The following is a 16,125-nucleotide window of genomic DNA, read 5'->3' as shown; positions in this document are numbered from 1 at the left end:
ATCACAAAATCAAACAAACATGTCATCCATAAATCAAAACAAAAACACACACTTCTTTACACCTGCACTAGAAGAACTCAGATGTTGAATTGTTCTTACTAAAGCATCTTAAGCTGATCAAAGCACCTCTTTCTATATAGAAATACATAAACAAAAACAAGGCATGAGAACAACATAAGGGATTATTATTTTGCAAGAGGAATTTCTGACTACAAGCAGAAACATTTTAAAGATTTGGAGACAGCATGGGAGTAATATGAAACAGTGTATGATGGTAAACTACAGAGACATACATTTCAGCTCTCAAAGTTGACATGCCCGATGGCCACACATATCTGCACATTCAGGCAGGAATCCTGTTGCCGACTTACAAAGATAGAAGCTTCATTTAACTCAAGTCCTGTCTGACTTTGGGGTAGTAACAGGAAGACAGAAGTAGAAACCATCCCTGTCAGAAACTGGTAGATTACATAACCTCTTTTATGGGTTGGCTTTTGCTGCCATACCCCCAATCATTGTACTGCCCATGGTATCATTCCTCTGTCCCTTTGTTGCTCCTTTCCCTCCTTTTGTTCCATGCGCATAGTTCTGTTGTTCAATAGGAGTGTTGCCTCAGTGTATCTGAGAAATGGAAGTTGTACACACCGATGTATACATGTGGAATTCAGTCACACGCATAGTGTTTGGTTCAGTTGATGTCTTCTCTTGTAAGCAGTAGGTCAATAAATTTTTACTTTGGTAGAAGTTCTAGAGTAATTTCTATGGGCGATTCCAGACAGTGCCAAAACACGGGACTAAAAAGAGGGGCAAAAACAACCTGGGACCTCAGAGCAGGTTCCCACACAGACCTGCCAGTCCTGGGCTTTCTTCCCACGTTGTCCTCGCTGGCCTCCCTTCTATGTCTCAGGATAAAATGGAGGGCGGATGGGGGATATCTGGTGGAAGTTTTTTTTTTTAAATAGTTATATGCAAGACTGTATATGCACATGTGTGCATATAATAAATACAAGTATATTTGCATGTGCGCATATGAGGTTCAGTTCATAATAGAGTGAATTTTTTAAAAAAAAAACTTCCGCTGGATTTCTCCCTTCCCTAATTATTTATTAAAGCTCCGTTTAATATTATACTGTGTAAAATAAAGAGTTTCAGAAGGTCTAATGGCTCTCCATTTGTGCTTACTTTAAATCAGCTGTGTATCCATTTGACAACCAAATCAGCTGATCAGCTGTTATGGGCTTTTAAAAAGGGACATCAGCTGGAGCAGTCTCCATGGGGGGAGGGAAGGAAAACACGTGTTTTTTGAAATGCAGGGTCACACAGGCATACAAAGATGTACATCTTTGGCTTTTTGTACCACACTTTCCCTTCTTTATAGCGATTCAGTGCGCATTTAATGCTGATGTTGTCTAGCCACTCCCCTTTTTGAAACAGGAACTGCCATGTTTACAGCCTTGTCTCGATGGGCCCTAAGAGTGCATCTGTCAAATGAATGCACTTTAGTTGCCATGGAAGTTGTAGTTTGATAAGTCCCCTCAGGGAGATAGGACAGACTACAAATAAGTTGTTGTTGTTGTTGTTATTATTATTATTATTAAGCACCAGTGCTCTTTGGTAGAGAAGGCTAGAGACCTTGTAAAACTACAGTTCCCACAATTCCATAGCATTATGCCATTGTAATTAAAATGGTGTCAAACTGCATTAATTCTAACTACAGACCTCTGAAGATGCCAGCCACAGATGTAGATAAAATGTCAGGACAGAATGTTACTGGAATATGGCTATAGAGCCCGGAAAGCTCACAGCAACCCTGCATTAATTTTACTGTGTCGATGCATTCAAAGATACACCAAATAACAGCTGGTGTGTGTGTGAGAGAGAAAGGTGGAATGGCTTAAGCTGGTGGGTGATAGACTGACTGTCTTTAAATTACACATATCTGTATTGTCTCTGGAACTCCCTGCCTAGGGCAGCCAGAATGCCTCCTTCCCTGTAGTGTTTCTGGCTAAAACTTTTTTTATTCAGGTAGACCTTTAAAGAAGAAAATCAGGTCGTGTTGTGTGGTCTTTGGTGTATTTTAAGTTGGTCTTAATGGTTTCAATTATTCATCCTTAAATAGCACCGGGCTTAATTCTACTGAAATGTTTATAGTTTTTAGCTTTTAAATAGTATATTGTATTGGTTTTATCACTCCTCACTGCTTTGAATATCTTTTACAGAAGAAAAAGCAGAATATTGCAAATTTTTACATTTATAAATGGATAACTATAACATCATAAACATACAAAAAGCAATCACATCAATGACAAGGTTTATTTTGTGTTATAAATAAGTGCTCTGATGTAAAAATATGTTCACTATGGCCAAGATCTTTTGAAATGAGTCTGACATCTTCAAATTGCTTTCAAAGCTTCTACAGTGCTTTAAATACATACATGGTGGAGAGTGTCCACTCTTCTTTATACTGGAGTTAAGGTCCTAACTACTCACCTGGCTTGTTTTTTTGAGTGTGAAAAACCCTTCCATTTTTAGTGATTTTCAGCATTTGCTGGTAAGTAGTTTTCCCTAGATGTCTGGGACTTCAACTGCCACCAGCCCCAATCAAGAATGTTGGGAAGTGTATTTCAAGATATTCCATGAAACTATTCAATAACTGTTTAATAATATGTGTGTAATTTTGTCAATGTGATGTGCAAACACAGATATTTGCAAAACATCATACAGGATGTTAATGTGAATAAAATTAAAATGACAGCATTGGCAAAAGAGACAAGTGATGGGAAATGCCTAATCTTCCACAAAAGTAATGTAATCAGAGATATGAAAGCATGCAAAAAGCCAACAGAACAAGCAGACTATTGAGTTAGTTTTAAAACAACTTTCAATGCCTGGTACTTTTTCAAACAGCAAAATTATAGTGCTACAGTAGAGTCTCACTTATCCAAGCTAAACAGGCCGGCAGAAGCTTGGATAAGCGAATATCTTGGATAATAAGGAGGGATTAAGGAAAAGCCTATTAAACATCAAATTAGGTTATAATTTTACAAATTAATAATAATAATAATAAACTTTATTTTTATATCCCGCCCCATCTCCCCGAAGGGACTCGGGGCGGCTCACAACAGGGACAAGCCCAAAAACAACAACACAAGACATTTGACCAAAAACATTCCAACGATTCACAAAATAAATAATAAATACATTAAAATCCAAGCAATAAAATCAGAGAATTAAAAACAAACCAGCGGGGACAGGTTTTATAAAGTGCTGTGTCATGGAAATGAGTGATAAAGTGCCGTATGCTTTTAAACAGAGAGAAGTATTCTAATGCCAGCTGTATTGGGCCTGTTCATTCAAACGCGCTCTGGAACAACCATGTTTTTAATTCCCGGCGGAAAATGGGCAGGGAAGGAGCTAACCTGATCTCCTTAGGGAGAGAGTTCCAGAGCCGGGAGGCCACTGCCGAGAAGGCCCTCTCCCTCGTCCCCACCAGCCGCATTTGAGACAAAGGCGGGAGCGAGAGGAGCGCCTCCCCGGATGATCTCAGGGCTCGCGTTGGTTCGTAGGAGAGGAGGCGATCACGGAGATAGGCAGGTCCTGAACCGTTTAAGGCTTTATAGGTAATAACCTGTACCTTGAATTGGGCCAAGCACCAAAACATCATGTTATACAACAAATTTGACAGAAAAAGTAGTTCAATACACAGTAATGTTATGTTATAATTACTGTATTTACGAATTAAGCACCAAAATATCACAATATATTGAAAACATTGACTACAAAAATGGCTTGGATAATCCAGAAGCTTGGATAAGCGAGGCTTGGATAAGTGAGACTCTAGTGTATTACCTTACTTTTAATTGCTTTTGTTCCATTATATAGAATTCCGGAACATATACAGGCAGTCCCCAAGTTACAAACATCCGACTTACAAGCCCATAGTTAAGAACGAGGGTGAGACAACAGGAAGTGAGAGTAATCTACCTCTTGGAAGGGAAATTTACTCCTGAAAGGGTTATCATTGAGAAAGGTGTCTCAATTGAAGCTTTATCACCAATTCTTGTTTCCACAGTAAGCCAAAATTTTCAAAATTCAATGATCACAGGAACAGAAAGTGAGGTGAAATCCTTTGAACCAGGGACACAGACAGCAAAACAAACATCACAAGGCTGTTAACACTTTCCTATGCTGCCCAAAGCCTATATGGCTATATGTCTATATCTACACACACACACACACACACACACACACACACATTCATTCTTAAGCTGAATTTGAATATAAGTCAGAACAGGTACATTTTAAAGTGTAGCTCCAGCCATACACTTAAAAATGTACCTGGAGATACACTTAAAATGTACCTGTTTTGACTTACATACAGATTTAGCTTAAGTATCTATCTGTATCTATATCTATATTTATATATGGCTGGAGCTACACTTTAAAATGTATCTTTCTGACATGTACAAATTCAGCTTAAGAACAAACCAACAGAACCTTCGTGTTCATAACTTGGAGACTGCTTCTACTTTAGAATTTACAATTGCTGGCCGGGGGATTTAGAATTGCTGACTAGAGAGTTCTAGTGTATTACCAAACTACAAACCATAGAATGGAAACATGGCAGTCAAAGTGGAATAATAGTGCTATAATTCTGTAGTGTGAATCCCCATAAAATGGGTGCCACAATGATACATAGAGATGGTTATCTTATTTTTACTACAGGGACAGTAGAACTACAGAAAAACATACTATCCCCTAGATCCCTCTAATTTGCTGTATTTAGTGTTGGTTGACCCCCCCCCCCTCCCCCGTTTGTAGCTTGCATGGTCAAACTCAGTTTAGTACATGCTGTACTTTCTTTGCAGTCTGGAAACAGTGATTGAAGAATCTAAGGAAGCTGAGAAAATGTGTCAAATCTCTCAGCTTTAGCTGCCTATTTGTCATTGGCGTCCTTCCAATAGCAATATTGGATTTTGTGGTCCTGAGAGTCTTTGCTGAGGAAAGGAACACATGAAAGTGATGGACTATGAATTGAAACTATAGCAGCAATCCTCAACAAAAATAAATGTTCAGATTCCTTTGCTTCTGAGTTTGTATAAGATGGAATGAGATCTATTTAAAAACGTTATTAAGGTATGCCATATGTCATGAGCTATATAGCTGACACGAGTAACATATTTCTACAACAGTGTTTGCTGGAACTATTTCTTTTCATCTTCTTGGGGTGGTGGCCACATTTTGCCAACAGTTTTGCTAACCATGGTTGCTACTGCCTATAATGATCTTGCTATTCTCAGAACAACAGCTCTGACAATGAACTATTTCCACAAGCAGAATATCTAGCTCCATCTGTATGTGCCTGGAAGAGAGCCAGATTGCATTTTTGGAGAGATAAGATGATTTTTTGGAGCACCATTGACTAGCAACATCTGTGGATACTGGGGTGCTTTCCATTCTTTCTAGCACTCAGATGTAATATGGTAGATGTTATTGTCCCTTCAAATGTTAAGTTGTGCCTCAACTTATGAGTAACTCCACTCATGCATTTATAAATAAATCCAAAGTTTACAAAACTCCACTACATGGCTATTATGTAATACATGTATTGTCCATTGTGGAAGCAAAGATCCAAATCTAATTCTATTGGCAGTTAGACGATTCACTAGTGCATGAAAGCTTCTCTAAGAAAATGCTCGCTGTTGGCAATGGAAAGACTAAGGGTAAGTGTTTCTTTGAAACACAGATAGAGAAAGACGTTCTGTCTAGGGATATGGATTTCTACCGATAACTGTCTGTCTGCTTGAGTGTCCCCAGGTACTTGAATTCGGAGCTACACAGCACATTGTTAACACATGATTTGACACTGATTTGTTTCCAGTATGAAAATTGCTAGACAAGAATGGTTTGGATAATGATCTGAAAGGTATTGAGCATAATAAACAAATGATGGAACAATAAATTAGAAGACACTTCAAGATTCACTGTGGATTATTCTCTTTTCAGTTCTGGCTTGAGTGTCCATATTAGCTGGTCAGAATTGTGTGGATATCCTTATTGGCTTGTATTTTCTTTTCATTTTGCACTTTTATTTTTTATTTATAAAGCTGCTCATTTACTGAGTAAAGTTTAATGAAGGAATAAGCCTCTGGAGATATGATGCATCTAAAATGTGCAAAACAGGCATGATGCCATCTTCCTCCTCCTTGGGATTCATTTGGAGATTCTGATTCCCAAAGAACTGTCATCCTGACACATTGCATGGTATACTTGCCTGAATGCTTCTTGAAGAACGGATGTAGGAGGCATTTAAATCAGTGCCAGCACCTGCCAAGAACAAAGGAGGGGGCATTCAGTACTGAACAAGTATAATGGCCAAAATGGCATTGCTGGGATTGTTCTCTAAAAGCCATGCTTCTATACCTGCTTCCTATGGTTAAAAAGGAAATTCTTGGGACCACCGAAGTGGCAAATGGACATTGATAAGAGCTTTGAGATTGGTGAGAGGGGTTTGAGATGCAGTAGCTACACATTCATTTTTTTTTCTTTTAAACAATGCTGTTAAGGAAAAGATTAGGAAAATGGTTGCTGACAAAGCAAGAAAGATTTATAAGTCACAGGTTACTATTCATTATGTACTCATTTGTGGGTGAACCACTAATCTTACACAAATGATATTTGGAGAACTCTCAATCCAACTAGGAGGGAATTTACATTTTATTCCCACAGACATTTATTTATTTATTTATTTACAACATGTATAATTAACATTTAGAATTAACATGGTATTTGGTACAAAAGCCATCATCTGTAGGATAGAAAAGGTGGAGATCCTATCAAGGGTCTTTGCAGACCACAATCAAATTCTATTGAAATTAAGAGGAGAAAGCAGAAGCAGGGGTGCATGGAGAATTACTATATCCTGAGGATAAAAACATGCAGGGACAAAATTAGAACAGAAATAAAATGAGAAGTGAAAGAGGATGCTAAAGACAACCTAGCAGATAAAGTGGTCTTGGAGGCTGGGAAAGCCATTATGAAAGAGGTATTAAGGGGCCACCAAACGCAGCGCCCAAACACGAGTCAAAGAACATGAAAGGCTCTGCAGCCTAACTCAACCAGAGAAATCAGCCATAGCAGAGCACTTGATGAACCAACCTGGACACAGTATATTATTTGAGAACACAGAAATGCTTGACCACTCCAACAACTATCATGTCAGACTACACAGAGAAGCCATTGAAATCCACAAGCATGTGGACATCTTCAACAGAAAGGAGGAAACCACGAAAATGGACAAAATCTGGCTACCAGTATTAAAAAAACTCAAAACTCAGAGCAGTAAATAAGAAGCAACACTCTGAAAACAGAGGAGTTCCAGACATGAATCAACCAGGGGTGGCTAACGACTCTGAACAAAGGATGCCCCCAGGCAGGAAGAAGCCAGGAGATGAAGCTATTCAATGCTAATTTAGGTGATTAACTACAACATTCACACTGGCCTCCAACTGACAAGAGTTCTTCTCTCACCCTGGACTTTCCACAGATATATATATAAACCTTCCTTGCTTAGTTTCTCCATACCTCACAACCTCTGAGGATGCCTGCCATAGATGTGGGCGAAATGTCAGGAGAGAATACTTCTGGAACATGGCCATACAGCCCAGAAAACATACAACAACCCTGTGATCCCGGCCATGAAAGCCTTCGACAACACATTAAATCTACTTAATCTAGAAGGATACGGGGAAAGATTAGGGCATGCCTATGGTGTGATGGAGAGAGACTAAATAAGGATTTTGACAAATATATAATCAGAAGAAGCCTCATAGATGTCTGGAACAGGTACAAGTTAGGCATGGAACTGAAAAAACACCCTGTGGCTGAGACCAGTAAAAGCCATTGCAAGATCCACCCTTTGATGAAATAAGGACATATGGTGAATTTCTTATCAGACTCAACAGCCAACGTGAACTGAGTCTGATAACTGAACGTGAAACTATATTAGAAAAAGGGGAAAAAAGGTTTAATATCCAGATTGTATAAATATATCTTACACTATAACCTGGAAGACAACCAAGTAAAAACCTCCATGATTTCATAGGCAAAAGATCTAGGAAGAAATATGGATCCTCATAAATGGGAATACTTGTGGATCAAAGATTTCAAATTTACAGTTGCGGTTTCAGTTTGAGACAATTTATACAAAATGTTTTATAGGTGCTATACAACCCCAACTCTCCTAGCCAAAATAGATAATTCGCAATCAGGATTCTGTTGGAGGACTAAAATAAAAAAGGGACCTTCTTCCATGTGTGGTGGTCTTGCAAATTGGTGCAGGCTTATTGGAAAAAAATTATCAAGGAAACAAATAAAATGATCCACAGCAAAGTTTTTAAAAATCCAGGGATGTGCCTATTAGGGTTATTCAGAGACAATCTAGAGCAGCCAGAAAGAGAAATTTGCCAATACAGCTTCGCGGCTGTACATACAACGATTGCCAAGGTGAAAAAAACGCTAAGCATTAAAAATTGGAGGGACAAACTATGGGATTATACACAGATTGCCAATATTTCTAGTAATTTGAAACGTGAAAACCATGAAGTGTTTGGAAGAAACCAGAAGCTATCTATAGCATATCTGATTGGAGAATGTAAGAAATAAAAACAAGAGGAATCTATTGACCTAGAATTATAGAGGGATAAATAAAATGAGCATCAACTAAGAGAATTAGTGACGGAAGCCAAGGTGGTGGGTGCACTGGGGGTGGGATGAGGGGTAACTGCAGTGTGGGTGGCAGATTGTCTATGTATGTGTACATGTTTGTATTTGTGTATTGTAGGTGTATTATAATATTCAAATAAAACTATTTTTAAAAATTATGTGCACATTTAGCAGGTTTCAGAAATATATTCTTTGTGATCATTGCAGAATTGCACAGCTTTACATTGCAGTCTGCAAAATAAACACAACCTGCCACATCTTGTAGATGTTCATGTGTTGCCCATCTGGATGTCCTCATGGTTTGTCACATAAATGCTGTTGGTTGTTACTTGGCAGAAATATAGCTATCCAGATTATTTTCAGCAGCATAAAGACTGGAACCAATCTATTACCAGGTGATCCTGCTTTAAGGCTTGGTCTCTTGCTAACCAATTCGGATATAATAGTTTGACCATGGCTTAGTATTATTTAAGTCCTAGACTTTTATAGTGAACATCAGCCAATTTCTGGATTTATTTTGTAACTGTAAAAATGCACTTATGAAGCAATGTGCAACAATATAGTGCACTGTGGCAAGACTGTGTTCAGCTCCTTACTTTGTAATGGATCTCAATAATCTGGACAAATCACAGTCTCTCAGCCTAAGGACCTATATTCAGTTGTAGAAAAATCATGGTACTTTAGAAAGTCACATTCACACTGTTCCGTACACTTTTCAGTAGTGGCTCCCCGCCTATGGAACGCCCTCCCCATTGAAATCAGGCAGGCTCCCTCCCTCCTATCCTTCTGTAGGAAGATAAAAACTTGGTTGTGGGGCCAGGCTTTTGAATAAGAATCAGCAGCATTAATTACTATTATGTATGCTGGAACTCAATTGACAGATCCAGTCTTTTAAACTTGTACACGCCTATCTATATTTTATAAATGCATTTTATGAATGTTATATGTAAGTTAATTTTTAACTGATTTATAGTGTATTGTACTGTTTTTATATGTCTGTTTTATTGTAAGCTGCCCTGAGTCCCCTGTTGGGTGAGAAGGGCAGGATATAAATATTGTAATAAATAAATAAATAATAAATATTACACCAACTTTCAGCAAATACTGAAACACTTCATGCTTGCATAGCCCAAGGCCATGTTTAATGGTTGCATTTCCTGATGTGTCTTTTCATACAGCCAGTAGGAAAAGCAGAGCCCCTGTTCTCTGATAATAATGAGAAAAGCTAGTTGTCTTTTGTAAGACAAAAAAAGGAGAGGTAGTTTTGTATCCTCTCTCTGTCATCTATCTACATCCTCTTTATAGACTGGACTACAAAAATGATTAGACTGTCATCATAACAAAAATTTTAAAAAGCCTAATGACACTAAACTCTAGGTATGGTTAATAGCTAGATTGTTTTAAACTTTTGTCCTATTTTGTGAGAAATCTTTCCTATTTGCTATTCATTCAATAGCCAAAATGAGGGTGGCATTTCCAAAATGCCACTCCTTTTATAGGCCACAGCACAAATGAAGCTAGACAAATTGTAGCCTAGTTTCCCTTTTTACCACCTCACTAGATGGGCATCATCAGTCCTACGCCGATTTCACTACTCTTCAGGCAAAGAGCCTGCCAACTTCAATCACATGACATTGATCTGCTTCTGATGGGGCTCCATGCCTAAGAGTGGTGAAATTGGTGTAGGCAGCAGTGGCGGCAACACGGGAGGCATTGAAAACAACAGAGGGAAGCCAGGCAGCGATGCATCTCCCCGTGGGATGAGATGAGAGGGAAAATGAGCAATGTGGAGCATGGAGCGGCAGGTTCCCTATGTCCCCATGTTTTTGTATGCCTGACTCAATGAAATGCTAAACTAAGTATTTGAATGAAAAAATAACCACAGCACCTGAGCACAAGCTTTAAAGCTTCGGTGTCAATGCAGTAACTTCTGATACTGTGATGGTTGTGAATGCCATCACCAACAGTTGCCTTCTGCCCCTGATTATTTTGAAAAACAGTGGTTTGGGATGTTCTATTTCAGGATAACAAAGGGCGCTTCCAGACAGCCCTAAAACCCACGCCAAAATGGTTTAAAGTAACCCGTTTTGGCATGGGTTCCAGTCCTCGCTCCCTAAGCCAAACCTGGGCTTTCCCGGGGTGGGGGTGGTGGCTACATGCCATTCTGAGTCAAATTGGGATGGCATGAAGCCCCCCCCCCAGATGTTCCCCATTTACTCCCTACAATTTACTTTAAAAGGTCCCTGGCAGCCATGAAGCCTCTCCTCAAATCCTCCTGGTGTGAGAAAATGATGCCTGAGGAGATGGGAGGGATGAGGAGGAAAACCCTCCCCCCCCCCCAATCTCCTCAGGTGTCTTTTTTTGTGCTAGAAGGAGGCGAGGAGAGGCTAAATCTGGTAAATCAAATGTTTTAAATTTATATATTATAATTTTATATTGTATTTAATGGTCTTAATTGATTTTATGTATTGTTTGATATTGTTTTTATGTAGGCATCCAATTTTTGTCATTGTTGTAAGCTGCCCTGAGTCCCTTTGGGTAAGAAGGGTGGGATACAAATGTTGGAAATAAATAAATAAATAAATAAATACATAAATAAATACTAGTCCCAGAGGTTTGGATGAACAAGGTGCCTGTCTTTTTATTCTGCCAGGACAGGTGCAGGCAGCCATGGATCATGGGTAAGTGAAATTGTGGGTAGTGGTCCCATGGATACAAGGATTGTATTGTAATTGATAATCTAATTTTATAGATTGATGGAACTGTGAAGGCTGTCTGGTGCAACCCCTGCCACTGCAAGTATACATAGATAAAGCAGTCTTGAAATATGCTTATCTAACCTTGCTCTCCAAAGATGGTGTGTTTACTAATCTCCAAGATAGTCTACTCTACTACTGAACAATTCTCACAGTAGAAAAGCTAATTTGAATCAAACAGCTTAAGAAACACTCTTTTACTCCCTACTATTTATGTATCCCCCAGAGGGGACTCAAGGCGGCTTACAAACATTAAAATAAATCTCAGCAAAATATCAGCAATCTAAACATGAGCAATTAAAACACATATCAATCAATTAAACAGATTAAAACCAAATAAAATGCCGAGTCATGTTCTCATAACCTCATACGTACTTATTTCGTCTTGCTTAAAGGCTGCTTATTTGTTAAGACATTCTGTCAAACAGGCCACAGTTAGATAATAGATGGAGCATAATGTGAAAAGTTCTCTACTTATGTTCCCCCTTACAAATAAAAATAATGGCACCCTGAAGGCATCCATAGCTGAGCAGTAGAAAGATATTTTATTTATTGGGCTATCAACCTACCACTGTGCAGTTTTGGACTTTACAAAACCAATAAAATGGTTATTTTAATATCCCATGTTTTGGATACAAAGGTCCCCACATAGTATTGCCAGGAGCTGAGACACAGCAGTAGCTGACATTTTATGTGACCTTTTCCAAGGCAGATAAATACACAGTTGAGTCAGATTACCAGTTATTTTGCAAGTTTCTCTAGCAAATAATGAGTGTTCTTCTATTTGGCTCTCTATTTGTAGGCATTTAACAAATCCTATTTAGCCTTCAGATCAACAGCATATTAACTCTGATTTGTCAGTCAGTTTTAAGAGCAGTACAGTCAGCCCTTTATATCCAAAGGTTCTTCATCCATGGATTCAATCACCCGTAGCTTTAAAATGTTTTTTAAACATCCAAACAACAAACCTTAATTTTGCCATTTTATTTAAGGGACATCATTCTACTATGCCATTATATATAGTGGGAGTTGAGTACAGGTTTTAACATCTTCAGGGGTCCTGGAAACAGCGGGTACAACAAATGACATGTATCAGTCTTTTCACATGAATATTAGAATGAGTGGGAGCATAGACTTTCCGTCTAATTTGTGTATAATTATCACATCACAGCTTTGTTAAGAGAGTTGCAGTCTAGTGGGTTGCATCCAAAAGAAAAGAAGGCATGAAGACAAATATCTAATGCATGTTAATTTATGTTAATATTTTTGGATCATTAAAATGGTGATATCAGACCATCACATTAACTTTAACGGATCTGGTCACTGGAGGGCATGAGTAATTCAGGTATTCCAGTAGATAATCCTAAACACAAATAGGAATACAGTAGAGTCTCACTTATCCAAGCCTCACTTATCCAAGCTTCAGGATTATCCAAGCCATTTTTGTAGTAAATGTTTTCAATATATCATGATATTTTGGCGCTAAATTCGTAAATGCAGTAATTACAACATAACATTACTGCATATTGAACTACTTTTTCTGTCAAATTTGTTGTATAACATGATGTTTTGGTACTTAATTTGTAAAATCATAACCTAATTTGATGTTTAATAGGCTTTTCCTTAATCCCTCCTTATTATCCAAGATATTCGCTTATCCAAGCTTTTGCCAGCCCGTTTAGCTCGGATAAGTGAGTCTCTACTGTACCAATATATGAGAAAGAAGATTTTGGATGTAAAGATGACCTACCATGATGCAAGTGGCATATTATGAACTCTAGGAAGAGAAAGGGGGTGAGAGGTGACGCCAGATCCAACTCATTAGAATTTTTAACAAACTCCATTAAGATTAACAGGATCTGCATCAGGATACAGTTTGTGGCTTCTGTGTGACCAGGATAGGAAAAGTATCCTTTATAATTTGCATCAAGAAAAATTAATGAGAGGAACAATTTGGGGCAGCACTATCTGTGGACAGTGATGTACATACATAAATCCTTCACATTTCAATAAGGGGAGTAATGCATACATATGCTATTCCACTGAAACAGGTCTGCACCAGAAGAAGCCTTGCAACAAAAAATAAATGTCACGACTCACCTATCTTGATACTTTAAATATTATATTTTGTGCATTCCAAAAAGAAGCAGAAGCATCATTTTCATATTCACATTATTCACAAAAAATACAAATAAAAGGAGGGAAGCTGTTTTGGCAATACAACAAAATACAACAAAATACAAATCACTGTCAGTGGTTGATTCTAACTGTCTCATTTTTACCATCTACTTTGCCCATTGCCACTTTGGGCTGCACGCACTACATACACATTGTCCTGTGCAGATTAGGGATGCATTTTCTGAATTTTCCTGGACTGCAGTATCATTGTTGTGATTGTTTACATTATCCTGTTAGGTGATTGGAGCAAGGGAACACTGCCTATGGAACACTGACTTTGAAGCTGATCACTTTCTTTTTGAGAGGAAAAGACACATCTAGAGCAAACTGCTGCCAGTTGGAATTAAATGGCCAGTAGTGCCCTCTGCTGTCTTGTGGGTGGTGGGTGGGTGCTATTGGTCATTTTGGGAGGAAAAACCTTCCACTCATAAAGGATTGGAGGAGTTATGAAGACATTTGAAGAGCCATAAAGCAGTTTGGAGGATCAGCTTTGCCAGGGGGTCTCCAAGGTCTAGATGGCACAGAAAGCAAAATATTCACTGTAGTAAGAAAGATGAAGGGTAGATACAACATAATGGGGAGGGAGTCTGAGAGCAACTGATTGTGTGTTTTATGACAGAAGCAAAAGTTGTAGAACGTTATATTCAACCACCTGGAATGCTTAATAACACACTGTAACATTTAGGAATGATCAAATATGATGTATTTTTAGAGAAGTAATGAAAATTAGAAAAACAACAACAACAAAACTTTATTTATATACCACTCTATCTCCCAAAACGGACTCAGGGTGGTTTACACATGGTAAACATTCAATATCAACATAGAGCATACAACAGTCCAATCATAAAACATCAACAAAGCAGAATAACAATTAAAAACAATAATTAAAAACAATGTACTCATTTGAAAAATATAAAATAATTTCAAATCACTCAATTGGGTGATTTGATAATCAATGGACATAATTTCCAAATAAGTCAGACAACTGTAGGAGCTAGGCTAGGACTCAAGCAGTAAAGTAACAGAGTTATGGGTAAAGTGCAACTTATGGCAAGGAGCATAGTAAAAATGATCACAGAATAATATTTTAGAGAATATTCTCATTCTCAGCAAATATTCTCTGAAGAATATTCTGACCCTGATTTACTATAATAATAATTTATAACACTCATTATTACAATAACTATGGTTCAATTTACAAGTTCAATTTACAAGTTCAAGTTATATTTATCAAAGTGTTCTAAATCTTCCTCAGCCACCCAATTGGTTTGAATAACATAATTGAAGTTATGTATAAATCTATGTTTTAAAATTATATGAAAGTTTCAAGAACATGGCCTGATTTTTCATCAACGGTGCTTGGAATCTTCTGTCGTAATCCACAGTGAGGTTTGATAATAATTGAGAAGATACTTATGATCACTGACTAGGCCTTCTCTAACCCAGTGGACCTTCTGTTCCTGCAGTCGGACTAACTGCTGAAATCTTCTGAGGGAAACATGCTATTGAATACACTTTGCCCACCATGGAGAGAAGGGGAAGGGGCAATTGATATGCCCCTCGGCAGGGTGCCCAGGTAGCACTTTACAATGCAATTTTTCCATTTCCTGCTTGTTAAAAAGGGGATAACAGCATGGGTTACACCTACAGAAGTCCCACAAAGATTCCTCACTCCAAAAGTCAGGGAAATAGTCTCAGAACTTTGCTGCCTTTCAAAATCATCTCCTGTTCAGTTCAATACACAAAGACCAGTAATCCCACAGGTAAAACCTTCAAGTCCTAAAATAAAATACAAAGGAAGAGACAACTCTAGAACAGCGCTGCTATAAAGTCAGCCCTTTCGTTCCCATCTGCTCACATACATTGAAATCTGATTACTAAAAGTGATAAAGACCTATTTTCCCTTTTGTAAGGGAATAACAGCTTCTTCTATCTCAGCTCTCCATCAAAACAAAACTTTGCAGAATAGGTGCAATCTCTTCCTTAAGGGTTCTCCACCAATTATGCCAATTAAATTCATGAAATTCAGGTGATCAAAACAACAGGGCTCTACCAAACAACACCTGGTATGTCTTTTACCATATTTAAAGACATTCACTACAAGTATTTGTTCTTCCCTAGAAATTTACCAGGGGCTGGCAGCCAATATCTGTGGACTAGGACTGGTCAATGGGTCAACACTTACAGAAGCTCTGTTCTTGTTGAAATGTAAAATAATATTGGAGAATTCTGGAAACAAACAATTAGAAGTTAATCTATATCATAAACACACTGAAGTCTCTAGTTAGAATGAAAACTTCAGATAGATCTCAGCAAGCATGAATGACTCTCTTCTATTACAACAAAGCTAAAACATGTTTTTGCTATCAGACGCTGATAACATTGAAATCTGTACTTAAAGAAATTCATTGCAAGGTAATGCAGGCCCTCTAGTGTTCAAAACATAGATGTTTCCCACAGGTGA

The sequence above is a fragment of the Anolis carolinensis genome, chromosome 3 (assembly GCF_035594765.1).
Source record: "Anolis carolinensis isolate JA03-04 chromosome 3, rAnoCar3.1.pri, whole genome shotgun sequence".
NCBI lineage: Eukaryota > Metazoa > Chordata > Lepidosauria > Squamata > Dactyloidae > Anolis > Anolis carolinensis.
The sequence above is the reverse complement of the archived record's forward strand: the minus strand, read 5'-3'. Positions refer to the sequence as shown.